At 45.2% G+C, this 15,058-nt stretch overlaps 1 long non-coding RNA gene across 1 annotated transcript; it reads right to left on the bottom strand.

Annotated features, from left to right (window-relative positions):
- Nucleotides 1-3,324: 3,324 nt before the first annotated feature.
- LOC120100935 (uncharacterized) lies at nt 3,325-5,219 on the bottom strand. Its single transcript, XR_005501252.2, has 2 exons — nt 4,843-5,219; nt 3,325-3,823 (listed from the first exon to the last, which is right to left on the bottom strand). It is a non-coding gene; the product is annotated as an uncharacterized LOC120100935 (long non-coding RNA).
- Between the last annotated feature and the right edge of the window lie 9,839 nt (nt 5,220-15,058).

The following is a 15,058-nucleotide window of genomic DNA, read 5'->3' as shown; positions in this document are numbered from 1 at the left end:
AAAAATGAATGCATCCCAGATTTCCTCTTACACAAACCAAGGAATTTTTATTTATTTTATTTTGTGGAGCGGTAAGCAGGGTTTGTCTCTGTGACCCAAGCTGGCCCCCAACTTGGTGCATAGCCTAGACGGCCTGGACAGTAGACGATGACCCTCCTGCCTTAAGGATGGCGGACTCACAGGCATACCAGAACCACCAGGATCGGCTAAGAACTTTCTTTTTGCTTAAGCCAGTTTAAATTGTATTCTCTTCTCACGTAACTTTAAAGGTTTTAAATGAATCAGAATCAAACACAGAGCCAGACAGTGGTGGTACACACCTTTAATCCCAGTGGAGGCAGACAGATCTTTATGAGTTTGAGGCCAGCCTGGTTTACACAGTGGATTCCAGGATAGCCAAGAGCTACAAAGAAAAACCCTGTCTCAAACAACAACAACAACAACAACAACAACAACAAAAACGAACAAAAATCACCCAGGAGACTGGACGGCGGGCTCTGAAGATCCCAGAGCCTTGCTTCAGTGTCCCTTCAAACCTTTCCCCAAACATTGCTGTGAATTCGTCCAAATATATCTATTGTCATCCAAAAAGCTTCCGAGGACTTCTGTTGTTTACAATGCATTTTAATCCGATTAGAATGAAATCCGTTCGTTTGGCCTTTAAAAAACAAGCGTGTTTTTCTAGTGTCTTTCGAGTCATGCTGATTGGTTAGCTGAACCGTAAACATTTCTGTCTGTTTTCCAGTTCTTTCTTCTTATTTTCCCGCCTTGAAATGTCCTCCTACCTCCTCTTCCCACGGAGGCCACACTCGTGCTTACAGTCCTGATTCACGTACACTTCTGTATGTGTGCTCTAAAAGAAGGACAACTCCAGAGATCCTTTCTCTTCTGGACACGCTGCTACTTTATCATGCAACACACCCTGCTTTTTTCACACATAAGAACGTGTCGGCTTCTGTAATTACTTAACTTTTTGTCTTAACTTTGTTTTCCTTGCCAAGGCTTAAGTCTATGAAAGATTTAATGACGTGACGCCAGATACCCGAGGCCTTAGCATGTGTTTCATTGCTATAACCTGTGCATGTTGCTCTAACAATTCCCCAGGCTGGGTAACTCACAGAGAAAACAAATTCAGTTGGTTGTGGTGGTGCTTGCCCATCTTGGCTACTTGGGAGGCTGAGGCAGGTGGATCATAAGCCAAAGGGTAGCCTGGGACATTTAGTGCCACCTCTGTCTCTAATATAAAGATAAGCCAGGATGTGTGTCTTAGTGGTGGAATTACTTGACTGATGTGTACAAGGCTCTAGCCTTGGTATCACAAAAAGGAATAAAAATGGATTTTATTTACTCATATTTCTGGAGACTTGGTCAAGATGGTGGTACTGATATCTGGGGAGGGTCTCCCTGCATGGTGTTGACACTGAAAGACACCAGAAGGATAAAGGAACTGACACAAACCTGCTCTGCACGGATGACAAAAGCCACCTGGGGGGCTGACCCCCCATAATCTAATACTTCATACTCTAAAGACCCAAGCCCCGGGGCAGGAGAGATGGCTCTGTGGTTAAAAGCACTGTTTGCATTTTTAAAGGATCCAGGATGCCTCGTGCCCATAAAGATGAAATGAGAGACCAGTGGAGTAAGTTTTCTGAAAAAACCAACACAAGAAAGAGAATATTTAAGAAGACCCTGTAGGCGATCAAAGTCTTGCTTTTCCCTGTAGCAAAAAGCTATTTCAGGGCCCCAGGAAGAACTAACATTGGGTTCAAACCAAAAGGCTTTTGCTGGTGGGCTTCACAGAGGCCCAGGACTCGGAGGATGTCCGTTGTTGGGTACAGCGGGCCCATCTCATGGTCTTGTATGTATCTCTGAGTACATAGTTCAGCTGGGACTGAACTTGTAGCAATCCCCCTGCTTCTGCACCCTAAATGCTGAGATCACACTCATGTACCATCACCCTAGCAGGCAGGATCCTCAGCCTTGAAGGCCACCTAGCCTTGATGCTTAAAAAAGAAAAGACAATTAAAAACAAAATCTGCCTTTCCTTTACATTGTAATAGTAGAATTACTCATGAGGGGGCCTGTGACAGAGACATGCAAGGATAAAAACTCCCATGTGCCCTTGGGATGGGAATGTCTAGCAGCTCAGTGGTCTGTCTGTTGTCGAATTCCCACGTATCTCTCCCTGACTGCAGGAGGAGGGGAGGGCAGGCAGGACACATGGGGAGGAAGCTTACTGCCTTGCTGACTGGCCAAGAATCTCAGCCAAGGCCAGAGCTCCTGCACTCCCTGACTACAGGGAAGCACCCCTTTCCTCTCCACCAGCCCCCTTCCCCCTCAGTCCTCCCACTCCGTACCCCTCTTGGCTGGTGGCTAAAGGTAGACCTTCTGGAGGCAGATCCCAGAGGTGCAAACAGCTGCTGTGCTCTCACGCCCCCATGTTGTGAAGCTAACTGGCTCACTTAGTCTGAACCATGTCCAGCTATGTTGAGCTTTTAGCTCATCTGCTCCTCAACCTCTGTCCTACCTCAGAGAAGTCCAAAGGGAGACTTCTTGCCCTCACTCTCTCTCTCTCTCTCTCTCTCTCTCTCTCTCTCTATATATATATATATATATATATATATATATATATATATATATCACGCTGGGAAATTTGTTCTGAAGTCTAAGGGTTTTTTTGGGGGGGGGTGAAAAAGACTGTTCTGGATAAACTGTAACCCCAAGATCCAAGCTTAGCAGTCCTCACTCCCAAATTTTACTTTTTCCTCCAACTGGCGGAACCTCAAAGGCTAGGCTGGGGGAGGATGGGATTTCCACTCTTGTTATATAAACAAGGAAGTGAAGGAGGCCTCTGTGCTAGCAGGACTCCGAGCATGAATGATGTGAGTCTAAGCAAGCGTTTAAATCACTTGACTGGGATGAAGCGTGGAAAAGTTTGCTTTTTCATACCCACTGCGTCTGAGCGGCGCAGTGCATTCTGGGACTTGGGGTTCTCACTCTAACTACACCAATTCATGCCCGAGGTTTCCCGAAGGGAAGGCGCTAGCTGGTAAACAGCAATACCAGCTCACTTTTCTGTCTGTGCTCCTGGCCCTGTGTCAGGGTTTCTGTAATTAGATGGATTGCTCTGGTCTTACTGCGGAGATCACTGAGGTTAAAAAAAAAGTAAGGACTCCACAGGAAGCAGAGGCGCCAGGAGTCACATCCTAGGCTCTGGATTTAACAGAGCACTTTACCATCATCTTGTGAGGAAAGTGAGGCAGGTTGACTCTGCTTTTAACCTCTGGAGATGTGCTATGCAAGGGAACCTGGAGGATCATCAAGTGAGTCATAGTTTGTTTATTAAGTCAGGTTTACACACGCACGCGCACACACCTACCTACCTTTCAGTGTGCTTCACATGGGTTACAATATTTCTATATGGGAGAAAGTAAAGGGCAAACATTTCAAAGGTTATTCCCCTTCCCTGTTTCCTGTCCATAAGCCCCTATTCCCTCCCCTCCCCCTCCCCTATACGGGTATCCCCTTATACATCCCCCTTATTGCCCCCCATATCCCCCTACACTAGGGGTCCAACCTTGGCAGGACCAAGGGCTTTCCCTTCCACTGGTGCCCCAACAAGGTTATTCTCTGCTACATATGCAGCTGGAGCCCTGGGTCAGTCCATGAACAGTCTTTCGGCAGTGGTTTAGTCCCTGGGAGCTCTGGTTGGTTGGCGTTGTTGTTCTGATCGGCGTTTCTTGAGTGTGGGATCCCAGGAAGAGAAAAGCAGATGCCTCCTGCCCTCAGCCAGTGTGGCGTTGTCTTCCGTTCTTTATGACTCCTGCTTAGAGAGAGACTGTCTATCTTACTAGTGCAGCAAGCCACGATAAGGAAGAGTGTAATACAGCAAAGTAAAATGAACAGCAAGTATGAAATATATAAGTACTTCTCAGTATTGCTGGCCTCATAGAAACAATCACAACAGTGGGTGAAATTTTCTACTTTCCACTCTTTCTGCAAGGGCAAAATGAAGACCTGCTTGTAATCTATCTGGGGTCCCTCTGTATTGGCTTCTCTTGCCTTCAGAACCTGGAGATAATTTTAGTAGGTAGCTTGTAACCTCAGGGCAAGCTGACAGTAAACAGGGAGGAAAACTCTGGCCATAAGTCTGAGAAAGGCTTTCTTCTCCTTTCCATGGATAATTTATCCCCACTAAAAGATACCAAAGATATTTACAGTGGGGATTGTTCTAGAACATCCAGAGTAGACGGCTACAATATATATACAAGCCTACACTAAATAGTCAGTAGATGTTTGTGAATGAGCATCTGTGAGCTCAGCCTATATTCAGAAATTCAAGTCGGCCCTGCCATCCGGACGGGCCTTCGTGGGTTTCAGTTGACCTTAGTCTTCTGTTTTTACACACAGCGCAGTGGGAAACAGCTAAAACTTTCCTGGCTAGATCTTTTTTCCCTTTTACTTTCTGTCATTTCAGTTCCTGCTCTCATGTCTGCAGTGCTGTAATCCAAGGTCCCGGGACTGCATGGAAAACCTTTGGCTGCAGTACAGGCTACACGGGGCGTATTAATAAGGCCTGTCAGCCCAGCCTGCACTCAGGAACCTTCAGAAGAGCTACATGGTGGCACTCCAGGGTGGATGGTATTAAGGGCTTTTTGAAAATGCTTCCTGCCCCCATCCCCTGCAAAAGAAGGTAAGAGTTTAACAAGGGCTATGAAGAAATGTATTTAAGTTAATAAAGCCTTTTACTGTTTATTGTGTATGACTACGCGCTTCGTGTCTATTAACTCTCTCATCTTCAACAAAACAACCCTATAAAGAGGTTAAAGCCATAATCCCCACCTTCCAAATGAAAAAGTCGAGGCAGGGGAGCAGCTCAGCAGCTTGGCATGACGGGGTTGAAAGCCCCGTCAGCCTGGCACCAGGGCACAGATGTTCAACCACTCAGTCGGCTGTCTCCGGATTGAAGAGGACTTGGCTGTGTCTGGCTTCTAGGATGTCAGGTCGTGTTGGTTGGGTTTGTTTCCCATGCTCCTGTATCTCCAAGGGCTGAATAAAAGGCGCCTAAAATGTTGAAAATGACGTCTTTGAAATGTTGTAAGCTTTGTTCTTATTAAATCTGTCCTGTGTTCGTTTCAAAAGCAAACTGTTCATACAGCCACGTGTCATCATCCAGCTGGAAAAGGAAGGTGGAGAACAATTCCATCTGGTGGTTCTTCACTGAGAAGAGTAGCCCCCCACACACACTTTTATTCCCCCACTATAGCCCCCCCCCTTACTCCCACTCCCAGGCTAGAGGTAAGACTTAGTGTCACTACTCAGGGTCCATCTAATGTGAGTTTTTTGTTTTGTTTTGTTTTGTTTTGTTTTTAAGACAGGGTCTGTTTTGACCTGGGCTTCACCAATTAGTCTGTGCTGGATGGGTACTAGGCCCTGGGTCTGAGTTGTTGCTTCAGCCTCCCACTGAGCTTTGGTATCCCACACACTATCTGTAGGTGGGAGTTTCACGCTTGTTACTACCAGCCAAGGGTTTTGTACAAATGTCCTGATTTTTCTGAGTTTAGTTTTCTCATACAAGAAATAGGGGTAGCGACAGCCCACGTCCTGAAGTCCAGTCCACTGGACTGAGGAGTGACTGCGAGGACTGAGGCTTGCAGAAGCTAGGTTGCTTTTATCAGTAGCCCCGGAAGTCCCCGATCCTCACCCAGATCTGCTTCGTCTGGCATGTGAAGTGTAGAGGTTTGGTGTGTTGATATGTACTGTGATGCTAAATTATGTCTCCCAAGGTCTAGCTATCATGCTTACCAGCTTTTGTTGTGCAAACCTTGCCCCTTAGTTTAAAGCTATTGGTTGAATGAAAATGGCTACAGCCAATTGCTCTTGGGACTGGAGGTAGTCAGGTTTTCAGTTAGCAGTTGGGGGTCTTAGGAAGAGAGGAGGGAAGAAGGGTACTAGAGAGAGGAAGAAGCTGCCGTTAGAGATGGACCATGAACACGTGGTCAAGAGAAACAGCAGGTATTTGAGGTATACCACCGGGGAAGTCGCCAGGCTAGCAATTCGCAAAGTAGGTCAAGGGTTACCCCCCAGCAATAATCAAAGCCAAGTAAAATAACCCTAGTCTGAGTTTCATTCATTTGTAAGCTAAATCGGGATAAGTTTAGATTGGTTCAACTACAATTAAGTTGTAGGTTACCAGTCACGAATCCTACTTTAATCAACTTTTTGGTCTCTGTTCTTTCATTGCACTGCACAAAGACAGAAAAAGAACTATAATTGGATTTTTTTCCACAAATAAGGTGAGGTCATTTTTCTTTTGAATTTCACTGAATGGCATCCAGTCCATCTGCATGCAAACAAGGACCAATATGCATCAAACATGTGGGGTTTCCTTAAAATGAGAATTATGGTGCCACAAGTCAGTGCATCATCAGGCCAGAGGACCCGAGTTCAATCCCTGGGACCCACATGATGGAAAAAAATAACTGAGACCTATATGTTGTCCTCTGATCTCCGTAGGCATACAACGGTATACACACCTGCATGCATACACGTGCAGATAAATAAATGCTATGATAAGTAAATGCAAACACATAGAAATCTGTCCTTAAAAGCTAGAATCCTTCATGGTCACAGTTAGTTTTCTTCTACAAGGTAAGTATAACTTTAAATCCGCAGTTCTCAATATGTGGGCTGTAACCCCTTAGAGGGTCTGACTATCAGATAACCTGCAGATCAGATATTTATATTATGACTTCTAACAGCAGCAAAGTTATAGTTGTGAAGTACCAGCAAGAATTATTTTACAGCTGGGGGTCAGCCCAACATGAGGAATTGTATTAAAGGTTCACAGTATCAGGAAGGTTGAGAACTGCTTTAAATGAGGAAAATAAGTTAATGGAATCATTTTTAAAAATTGTCTCCGGGGGCTGGAGAATGGCTTAGTGGTTAAGAGCACCTGAACTGAGTTCTCGGCCACCACCTGGTGGCTCACAAGTGTCTGAAGGATATCTGACTCTCTCTCTTGACTTCAAAGGGCACCAGGAGAGTACATGCAGGCAAATGTTCATACATGCAAGATAAAACTAATCTAACTCCTCGTTTGTTTGTCCTGGAATTAAATTTGTAGATCAGGCTGGCCTTGAACTCAGAGATCTACCTGCCTCTGGCTGTCAAGTATTGTGATTTCAGATGTGTATCATTGGACTGGAGAGATGGCTCAGAGGCACTGGCTGCTCTTCCAGAGGTCCTGAGTTCAATTGTGAGCCAACCACCTGGTGGCTCACAACCATCTGTAATGGCAGCTGATGCCCTACTCTAGTATGTCTGAAGGCAGCAACAGTGTACTCACATAAAATAAATACGTTTTTTCAAAAAAAATGTGTATCACTATGCCACACACACACACACACACACACACACACACACACATATACATATATTTAATTGGCTCTGCTCTGTGTTTGGGGAGGTAGCTCAGTGGATAAAGCATTTACAATACAACTGTAATGAGATGGAATTTGGATCCCCAGAACACAAGTAAAAGCTGGCTGAGTATGTCAGTGCTGGGGAGACAGAGACTGGGGACTGCAGGGAAACGGAGCTAACCAGACTAAGCTGAATTTGGGGGATAGGCTTGGCTCCGGGTTCAGTGAGAGACCCTGCTTCAGTATAGTGACCAAGGTGACATTTAGAACTGACCTCTGCTCTTCACACACATTGCACTAGCACACACACGTACCCATACACACACACACACACACACACACACACACACACACACACACACACACACGCTGGGTGTCTTATTTCAGTGTATTCTGTCGTTAGGCAGGTTTTTTCCCTACAGGTCATCAGCACTGAGGGCTCCTGAATGTGTTTTAACAGTGCATTCTTTAGCACTATATCTTAGTCTGCAAGGCAACTGTTCTCACTGCTCTGGATAGAGGGGGTGGAAAGTGAGCCAACATTGTTTTAGAGCCTTAGGGTTTGGGTGAGGAGAAACTCTGTGGTGCAGCGGTGCCCTGGGTCCTCGGTCCTCACCTGTGGGAGCGCCTGCTGGGAATTCCGTGTTAGAACAAAACAGTATCCAATTGAGATGATCTTTCTCTCGCTGACTCTAAACAGAATTAGCTACTTTGTGTTTTGGCAAAGTGCTGTTTCCACTGGCCTGTCTTTTGTTTCAACCCCAAAATGGTTTATTTTATATCTCAGTCTCCTGTTACAGTGATTACATTTGACTTACTTTGTGTGTCAGTCTAACCACTAAGCATATGTCATCACATCACTTAATTTATAACAGAACATGAATTTGCTGTGCTGGCTCCTTGAGTTAAAAGAGATCTAGTAATTTACAGCTGCCCGCAAAAAAAAAGAAAGAAAAAAAAAATTACAGTGAAGACCACTAAATAACAATGAACAATAGCCAAGAGAGAAAGGACGGGAGGGGAGAAAGGAAGCAGGGAGAGAAAGAGACTCCAAGGTAGACATGTTTTTTTTTTTTTTTAAGGATATATTTATTTATTTGTTTGTTTAGTGTGTGTGTGTGTGTGTGTGTGTGTATGTGTGTGTGCGCGCATGCGTGCTTGCTTGAGATGATATTACTATGTGCATGTGGCCAGTGGAGGCCAGAAGAGAATGTCAGATGCCCTGGAACTGAAGTTACAGCAATTGTGAGACTCTGTGTGGGTGTTGGGAATCGAACCTGGGTCCTCTGCTAGAGCAGTAAGCACTCTTAACCACTGGGCTGTCTCTCCAGCCCCAGACAGCTGCCTTTGTTTGGGCTTTTTCTGGTTGTTTGTTAGTTTGTCTTAAAGAGTTTCTTCTTATTTTTTCCCTTGGTTCTTTGCCTCTAGACAGTACTGACAACGCACCCTTCCCCACACCTCAAGCATCATTCACTATCCCTTCTGGAAATCAGATGATGGAGCGAAAGGTTCACTTTTCCATTTCCATTCAGGCCCCAGGTTTGGGTGAGGCAAGAGACATTTTAAAGTTAATAAACATTCTCTTTAAAATCTTTTTGTATCTTCTATATCTTTTTGTAGGGGGGCGGTGAGGAAAGATTTACAGAGAACCTAATGAAAGTATGGCTTGCCTTTCTGGAAAAGTCGTAGATATATATTAGGTCCCCAAAGCACAGACATTTCTGTGAATTCCATTTTAAGAATCGTTGTCTTTACCTGGTGGTGGTGGCTGCCTTTAATCCCAGGAGGCAGAGGCAGGTGGATCTCTGTGAGTAGGAGTAGGAGGACAGCTTGGCCTACAGTATGAGTTTCCACACAACCAGGGATACACAGAGAAACCCTGTCTTGAAAAAACAAAAACAGAGAGAGAGAAAGAGAGAGAGGAGAGAGAGAGAAAGAGAGAGAGAGAGAGAGAGAGAGAGAGAGAGAGAGAGAGAGAGAATATCTTTGTGTCTTCAATGCCAAGGAGAGGGACTTAAAAAGTATTCAACACACACTTAAAGTGAAATTTGTATATGCAGTAAATTAATTTATATTTATAATACAGTGAATTTATTTTTAAGAAGGTAACGCGTTTGGTTAAATAAACGTGGTTCAGACCATTGTACCCCTCTCCTGAGCAGGAGAGGCAAAGCAAGGAAATCCTTCTATTGTAAACTGGCTTATTTCCTTTTCACACAGGAAGGTGTTGTGTAACTTTACATGCACATCTGTACATTCCAGATCTTATGCACCCCAGATTTATTTGACAGCCCTCGGATTCTTTAATTATGTGAACATTCACCTATGAAATGTTAGGAAACAGAGGTTTTCACTGAAACCGAATCGAGCCTTTACCACATAGTCATTGATGCTTCGAAGAATTGAGTGCCTCCATTGGCTCACACAGGGTCGCTCCAGTCTTGCTGGCAGGCAGAATGCACTGGCAGCTCCCTGAAGACACGTGGCTGTTTATCCTGTTGTTTTTCTGGGGAGAAACGTAAAACCTATTCTGGTTCTTCAAGAATTCCTCTAGGCATTCTCACTAAAGGCAGTCTTAAAGGAAGATTTGTTTACATACAGGAGGCATGGGATATGCAGAGAATTCAAAAGGTGCTGGCTAAGAGGCACCACGTTAGGACACTGTCAAGCCCCATGACACTCCAGCAGAGGCCCAAGTTGCTTCTCTAACCAGATCATAAATGGAGCCTTTTCTCCATTTGAAGAAAGGTTATGCTATTACTCAACACATTCAGCAAAACGTGGATATATGAGTTTTCTTTAAAGTTAATTTTTTTCTTTCTCTTGGCCTTATAAGTCTCATACAACATGCTTCATTAAATGGCCAGTTCCTGTTTCTCCTGCTTAATCTGATGAAAAAGGCATTTCTGGCAATCTATCTAGCTTTCTTCAAAATTTAATTAGTTTGTTTTAGTTTCGATTAACTTTGTAAAATTAAAATATAACTATATCATTTCCCTTCACTGCTTTTCCTTCCTTCTGCTCCACCCATCCTGTCCCTAACCCCACTCCTGGCTTCTTCCTTAATTGTTATTATTGTTATTGTTACACACACACACACACACACACACACACACACACACACACACGACTACATCTCTATATATGTACATATATTATATAAATGTGCCGATTCTGTTCAGCGTTGCACATACGTGATTTCAGGGCTCTCCACTTGGAATGAAATGACCAATTAGGAGGCTCCTGCGTGGGGCAGATCTGTTCATTCTGCTGTTAGCACGAATGCCTCAGTTGCCTGTGAGTCCTTGGCTAGGGTGGGGCCTGGGAGTTCCCCGTCACACATTAGCCTGACTATTGATGTCCTTGTTCAGGTCTTGTTTAGGCCGCCTTATTGTTGGGGTATCATGTGTGACACTTCTAGTCATTTCTAGGAGATAGGGTCTCACAGCAGATTTCCTGGTCCTCTGACTCTTACAACTCTCCCATTGCCTCTTCCTTGATGCTCCCTGAGCCATAGGTGCTGGAGTCTTAATGGGGCAGGGAACCCCATTAAATTTTTCTCTGTATTTTGGCTTGCGTGGATTTCTCTCTCTCTCTCTCTCTCTCTCTCTCTCTCTCTCTCTCTCTCTCTTTTCCTTCCTTCCTCCTTCTTTCTTTCTTTCCTTCTTTCTTTCTTTCAAGATTTATTTATTTATTTTATGTGAGTACACTGTCTTCAGACACACCAGAAAAGGGCATCTGATTGTGAGTCACCATGTGGTTGCTGGGAATTGAACTCAGGACCTCTGGAAGAGTAGCCAGTGCTCTTAACCACTGAGCCATTGCTCCAGCCCTCTTGTGAATTTCTATAACAGTTTCTGTCTGTTGTCTCTCCAGGGCCCTCCCTCCTGTTCCCACCAGCACCAGTTGGGTTGATGTCAGGGAACCCACGCAGGGTGGGGGGATAGGGAACTGTGAGGCCTACACAGGCTATAAGGTCCTTTCTTTTGCATTTCTGATTCCTTGGTTCCTGTCTTCAACTCGAGGCTCCTCTTTCCTGGGCACCAATTAGTGAGTGAGTGTTGGCTTCCATGTGTTATCCCTGCACTCTCTGCCCCATGGACTAACTTAACCCATCTATTGTCCACGACACAGTCATGGGCAGTCGCAGTCACAGCTTGGACCTGCTCATGCGCATCCCGTTTTCTTCCTTTGACTTCTGTGGGCACTCCCTTCCCTACTCCTCACCGCATTGAGGAGGTTATAAATCACACTACATCACACTACGTAATGATGGGACTCAGGCAGAGCGAATCAAATTGAGGGAAAGAGAGAGGAAGGGAAAGAGGGTGAGAGAGAAAGGGGGGAGGGAGGAGAGAGAGAGAAAGAGAGAGAGAGAGAGAGAGAGAGAGAGAGAGAGAGAGAGAGGGGGGGGGGAATTTTCCTTTGGAGTTATTGAGTCAGGGTGATGGGAAGAGCGGGGTTCCTGAGGAGCAGGAGAGCAGCTGCGATCTGAGTTGAATCGACCAGGCTTGAATGGGATTAACTCCTAAGCTTTGCTGATAGAAATTAAAATTACTTTTTTAGTTGGGCTTCCATCATATGAGCCTTAAGAATTTTGACCTAGAAAGTGGCTTTGTAGACACCACTGTTCGCTATGACCACTTACTGCAGGCATGGTCACCTCCACCGTGTCAATGTCCATGTCAAACCCTCGGGTTGCATCTCCTTCGAGCTGTTTGCAGACAAAGTTTCAAAGACAGCAGGAACCTTTTGTGCTCTGAGCACAGGAGAGAAAGGATTTGGATATGAGGGTTCCTCTTTCACAGAATTATTCCAGGATTCATTTGCCAGGGTGGTGACATCACACGCCACAATGGCACTGGGCCCTCTATAGGGAGAAAGTTGAGGATAAGAACTTCATCCTAAAGCAAACAGTTCCTGGCATCTTGTCCATGGCAAATGCTGGATCAAACACAAATAGTTTCCTTTTTTTTTTTTTTTTATCTGCACTGCCAAGACGGAGTGGCTGGTTGGCTGCATGTGGTCTTTGGGAAGGTGAGACAAGGCATGGACATTGTGGAAGCCATAGGGTGTTTGTGGTCCAGGGATGTCAAGACAAACAGGAAGATGGCCCTAGCCCACTGTGGACAGCTCTAATTCTTGTGGGCATCTTACCCACTAGACCTTCCTTCTGTAGCTCAGGAGAGCGTCTCTGCCCCATCTGCTCACAATACCATGGGATCTCTGCTCTCACTCAAGTTCTTTGGGCTCCTTATTTTCCTTGTTCCCCTCCAAGTCTAGCTGGATGGTAGAGTTAAGTTTATGATTATGAATAAAAGCTAAATAAAAAGAAGAATTTTGACATAGAAACCATATGAATATTTATAATGAAGCCACGGCGTTGCTCTAGGGCCTGGCGTGTGACCAATCCACAGGCGCTGGAGAAGCTCAAGTGATGGATGATTCGTTCAAACTGAATCTGATGATGCTCTGGCAGATGACAAGAATTGTGAGAGCAGGAAGACAGCATCTGACTGTGTTAGTGGTCACGGGGACCATGTGGTGTGGGGGTGAGACACAACTTGACGGACACATGGGGAGAGAACACAGCGCACTTAGAAGACAGCCCGAGAGACATAGCTTCTAAAGGCAGGAGCCCTTGGGCTATGTCTTCTGTGCCTTTCCTGGCTACCCAGGGACTGCCTAGCTTCAGACAAGCCACGGATCTACATTCTTGACTGAGAAACGAGACACAGCACCAGTGCCAACCTCACTATGTTATGAGGGTTGAACGCAAAACAGTCAATCTAGTGTTATGGGGGTACCATGGATGTAATCTATGCTGGCTATACCTATTATCCATATTTTTGAAGGTGGTTCTGTTATGGATTTAATTTACAAAATCATAGAATTATTGAAAATAATAACCACGAGGCTTTGTGCAAACAGGAAGGCTTACCTCTCATCTTATGAGTAACACTCAGAACATCATCAGTGCCGGGCAGGGTGGTTCATGCCTGTAACCGGTTCTCAGGGGTAGAAGCAGGATCATTGTCAGAGGCTTGAGGCTAGAAACTGCTTTATTATTGTATAGTTCATTTGGTAGAGTGCGTGCTTGGCAGCAAAGAGACCCTGGCTTGGATCCCTGGCACCAAATGGTGACACCTATAACCCCGGCACTCGGGCCAGTGAGTATGTGGGGTGAAGATCATCTCCGGCTGTATAGCAAGTTGGGCTGTATAGCAAGTTGGGGCCCGCCTTGGACAACGAGAACTTGTTTCAAAAGGGAAACCATGGGTAATTTGAGTCCCTGTGTGCCTTGGTCTGGATTCAAATGTAAGAAGCTGAGCTGGAGGTGTCAGTCAGATGTAACGTGCTTCCCTAGCCCGTGGCCAGGGAACACACTGAATACGTGTACACACCCAAAAGTGCACAAAAGGTGTGTGTGGGGGGGGATGGAACTGAAGTCTTCACAGACCTTTGCTGGTAATGCAGTCCACTCTCCAACAAAAATGTTCGGGAAAACATGAACACTGTTATTCAAAGCATTTGGACTCACAGTGGATTTTGGCATGTGACCATGAAGGTCACTGACCTCCAGGTCAGGCACTCGGCTCCGGCAGCCGGATTATATTTGTGTTTTATCCAGATGAGCAAACAAGAACCCAGGGAAGTCAGAGGACTTAGCCATGGACCTAGTTCACGAGCACCAACACAACGGACGGTTCAGATCTCCCAGCTCTGATCTCACAGGCATGGGGTCTATCCTTGGTCACTTCCACACCGGCCACTCTCCTGGACAGTTAGGTGGTACTTAACCATTTCAACAAAAGAAAATATCCTTTTGTAGTTTGTAGTACTTAGAATGCATGTGAGGCCAGTCCTGTGTCAATGAACTGTATCACTGGCCCTTCATAAAATCTGCTTCAAGGCCGGATCTTGCTAAAGTTGACCAGACTGGTCTCAGACTTCAATCCTTCTGCCTCAGTATTCTGAGTAGCTGGAGTGGACCATCAATCCACTCCAATCAATTTTATTATTTTTTTTCTCGATTTTTAATGTGTGTGTGTGTGTGTGTGTGTGTGTGTGTGTGTGTGTGTGTGTGTGTGTGTGTAGGTGCATGTGCCTCTGTAAGAGTATGTGTGGGTGTCTATGGTACCAGAACAGGGTGAAATTCCGTCAAGCTGGAATCACAGAGAGTAGTGAGCTTCTGGGCTTGGAAGATTGGAACAGAGTCCCATTGAAGAGCAATAGGCACTCTCAGCCCCTGAGCCCTCTCTCTAGCCCACAGGCCAACTTTCTTAAGGTAAAACCTTAAGAATTTTCCTATGGTAATAAACATTCTCCAGGGATGGGATTTTTTTTTTTGTTTCTTTGTTTTTATTTGTTTGAGATAAGGTCTCTCTACGTAGCCCTGACTATCCTGGAACTTACTTTGTAGACCAGCAGGCAGGCATTGAACTCACAGAGATTTGCCTGCCTCTGCTTCTGGAATTAAAGGTGTGCACCCCCACTGTTGGTGATTTTGTTTCTGAGACAGAATCATCACATGTCACCCAGGTTTGTCTTCAGCTCTGAGGCTCAAGTAATGTTACTTCCTAAGGAGGGGTGGAGACCACAGCTCTGCACCATGGTGTCCAGGTCAGAAAATG

This window comes from Rattus norvegicus, chromosome 2 (genome assembly GCF_036323735.1).
Source record: "Rattus norvegicus strain BN/NHsdMcwi chromosome 2, GRCr8, whole genome shotgun sequence".
NCBI classification, from domain to species: domain Eukaryota; kingdom Metazoa; phylum Chordata; class Mammalia; order Rodentia; family Muridae; genus Rattus; species Rattus norvegicus.
Note: the sequence above shows the minus strand (reverse complement) of the source record. Positions and strands in the feature narration are given on the sequence as shown.